This window comes from Pipra filicauda, unplaced genomic scaffold (assembly GCF_003945595.2).
Source record: "Pipra filicauda isolate LSUMZ 115617 unplaced genomic scaffold, ASM394559v2 scaffold168_size1973030_pilon, whole genome shotgun sequence".
Classification (NCBI taxonomy): domain Eukaryota; kingdom Metazoa; phylum Chordata; class Aves; order Passeriformes; family Pipridae; genus Pipra; species Pipra filicauda.
The window spans coordinates 1,136,589-1,139,951 of record NW_024104195.1 but is presented as its reverse complement, the minus strand read 5'-3'; the positions used below and the strand labels follow the sequence as shown (position 1 = coordinate 1,139,951).

General features: G+C 59.6%; 1 pseudogene; it reads right to left on the bottom strand.

The window, feature by feature from the left end:
- LOC113983425 lies at nucleotides 1-2,731 on the bottom strand (annotated as a pseudogene).
- Nucleotides 2,732-3,363: the final 632 nt, after the last annotated feature.

Genomic DNA, 3,363 nt, shown 5'->3' with positions numbered 1-3,363 from the left:
TGTATTTTCACAGATCCGTTATGTTTTATTATTCCAACACACAGATCCTCTCATTTCCTGGGACTGCCAGGAGAGGCGGATGCTGATGTACTGGCTTCCTCCTCCACTTTGGAGCCTGCAGGCCAGCTGCTGGACCTAGAGCTGCTGGAGCTGGAGCTGCTGGATCTGAATCTAGAACTGGCCACAGGGCCATTGTTTACATCCCTGGTAGCAGCAGAGCCCAGCAGTCTCTGTGCCTCCTCACTGCACCGTCCCACGATGACACTGCTGATGCTGTGGATCAGTGGTGCCGCGTGCTCGTTGAGCAGAGGCTCCATGATCTCCACCAAGACCTCTACATTTGGTCCGTAGAGGCAGAGGCTGTACAGGATGATGCTCTGTACATCCTCCACCAGCCACCACTGGTCCCAGTATATTCCCTCCAGCCTCTGGCGCAGGCAGGGCCACACGCGGTCCAGGAGATGCTGCTGTCGACGGAACAGTCCTGCCCACACCTCGGGCAGGATGCCGTCCCTGGGCTGTGGCCCTGCAGTCCCCTGCCCAGCTGGGGACAGTGTTCCGGGTGGGGGAGGTGGAGTGGGTACCACAGGGCGATGGGGGCTGTTTCCGGGCAGGTGGGAGGGAGCTCTCCCTGCCCAACTGTTGGTCTCCGGTGACTCCTCAGGGGCTCTGATGGCCCTTCCTTCTCGTTCCCTCCCAGCCATGGTGCTGTGCGGGACGAGCAGGCACCGAGGGGTGGGCACCTCAGGCCGCTTTTGCAGGGGAGTCGGGGGGAGCCTTTTGTGACGCCAGAGCTTTCTGAGTCACCGTCACCAGCGAGGTCACAGTGGCTGCACCCGATGAGCCACAAAGGGGGTCCCCGGCTCCCCAATAAAAGCGGGTGAGCCGCACGCCCCGCACACCACCATGGCCCGCTACCGCCGGCGCTCCCGCAGGAGCCGCAGCCGAAGCCGCAGCCGTCGCCGCTCCCGCCGCCGGGGCGCGCGGAGAAGGCGGCGGGCTGGATCCCGCCGCTCGAGATACCGCCGGCGCCGCCGGGGCGGCAGGAGGCGCAGACGCCGCTGAGCGGGCACCGGGCAGCGCGGACCAGGCCCCGTACGGACACACGGCGGGCCTGACAATAAATTAGCACGGCAAACGTCACATGGGTGTGCTTGTCTCTGCTTCGCCCCCCTCATAGCGCCTCACGCCTCAGGGCTCCCCTGTGGGTCGCGCTGCTCGGAACTCGCGCCCGCATTCCACGTGTTCCATCTGCTGCTGCTGCTGTGTTTCCAGCTCCGCTGTTTGACAACAGCACTCCCAAACTCTGTCCGTCCCCGTTTTTCTGTGCCCTGTTCATGTCCATCCCAAAGCTGAATCAAGAAGGAATGTGAATTGCAGACCTTTTCAGAGGTCCCCTACCTCTGATATTCGTGCTGTATAGGAATATATTTGCATCAGTTAATCAAATTTATTTACATCAAATGGTGAATTTTTTTACATAACTATTCCTTATTTGCACAAATTCATCAAGTGATGAGTTTCTTACATAAATGATGCCCCTTATTTACATAAATTCCTCTTCACAGCTGGCAAAGCTTCAGTCTGTCACCAGCAATTTTCTGCCGTGGACATGGTCCTGGGGCTCCCGGGCCCGTGGCTGTATCCCCCAGCACGTGGGCCGGTGAGGCGGCCTCTTGCTGGGCGGAGGGCAATCCTGCGGGCTGGGGACCCTCCTCTGGGGGGGTGCTGGGACGCCCCGGGCAAGCGGTTCCTGCCCCGTCTGAGAGCGGAGGGGCCGCGGCTGCTGCCCTGGGCAGAGGGACCCGCCCCCTCTGCCTGCTGCTCCTGCTCTGCGGAGTCAGGCACAGCTCGGGGGCAGCTGGGACTGCCAGGAGGGGTGGCCGCCGATGTATCGGCTTCCTCCACTTTGGAGCCTGCGGGGCTGCTGGTGGGAGTCCCCTCCTGGGAGCAGCGGGACTTGGGGCTGCTGGAGCTTCTGGTGCTGCTGGACCTGCATCTAGAGCCGGCCACAGGGCCGTTGTTCTCGTCCCTGGCAGCAGCAGAGCCCAGCAATCCCTGTGCCTCCTCGCTGCACCGTCCCACGATGACACTGCTGACGCTGTGGATCAGTGGCCAGCCACCACTGGTCCCAGTATATTCCCTCCAGCCTCTGGCGCAGGCAGGGCCACACGCGGTCCAGGAGATGCTGCTGTCGACGGAACAGTCCTGCCCACACCTCGGGCAGGATGCCGTCCCTGGGCTGTGGCCCTGCAGTCCCCTGCCCAGCTGGGGACAGTGTTCCGGGTGGGGGAGGTGGAGTGGGCACCACAGGGTGATGGGGGCTGTTTCCGGGCAGGTGGGAGGGAGCTCTCCCTGCTCAACTCCTGGTCTCCGGTAACTCCTCGGGGGCTGTGATGGCCATCTCTATATAATCATGTTCTTCATGGCCAGGAAACCTGACAGTCTTTACTGTCCTGCTGCAGAGTGGGCACGCTGGATTTCTCCTTGTCCACCGCGGGATGCAAACCCTGCAGAACTTGTGGTGACAGGGAAGAGAGGCAGCCACGTCATTTTGATGTCCTGGCACATGGGGCAGCCCCACTGTGTCTCCGTGGCCATTCTGTGCTCTGCGTGGGGCTGGAGAGAGCTGAGGACCAGGAGCTGCTCCCCCTCGCCGGCACGCTCGGCAGGAGTCAAGGCTTGGACCAGCCTGGCCCAGGCTCTGCTGGTGCCCAAACATGAGCAGCGAGGGACGTGGCATCGCAGTTTGACCAGCAATGTCAAAATGGGAGGTTCCCCCCTGCAGGTGCTGGAGCTGGAGCTGGAGGAACTGGAGCTGGCTCTGGCCACAGGGCCGTTGTTCTCGTCCCTGACTGCACCAGAGCGCAGCAGCCTCTGGGCCTCCTCACTGCACTGGCCAACAATGATGTTGTGGGGTTTTTTTCCCACTTGTTTTCCAGTAAGCTGACAGTTGACTGAAACTCTACATTTTCCACCAGAAGTTTTAAAGTCTGCCTGCTGGAGATAAAACCCTGTCAGGCACTTCTTGCAGACTAGTTTACTGAAACACATGGATCCGGCATCAATGATTTCGTTGTGGTTCATCAAACTCTGCCTTTCCATGGAAAGTCTAAAAGCTACATAACCTGGCCTCTGGAGTTCTGGGTTGAACTACGCGGTCAGCTCCTCTCCATCTCAGCTGCAGAATTTATTTCTTCTAAAGCTGTAGAAGTGGCACAGGCTCAAAATGACATTGGAAAGCTCAACAGAAATGCACAATGAACACTGGATTTCTTATCACAGGAACACACCCAGTAAGGCAGAGTTCAGTCTGGGTGTTGTCTTGTTTTAGAGACTGGACTCGCAAATTAGAAATCGCGT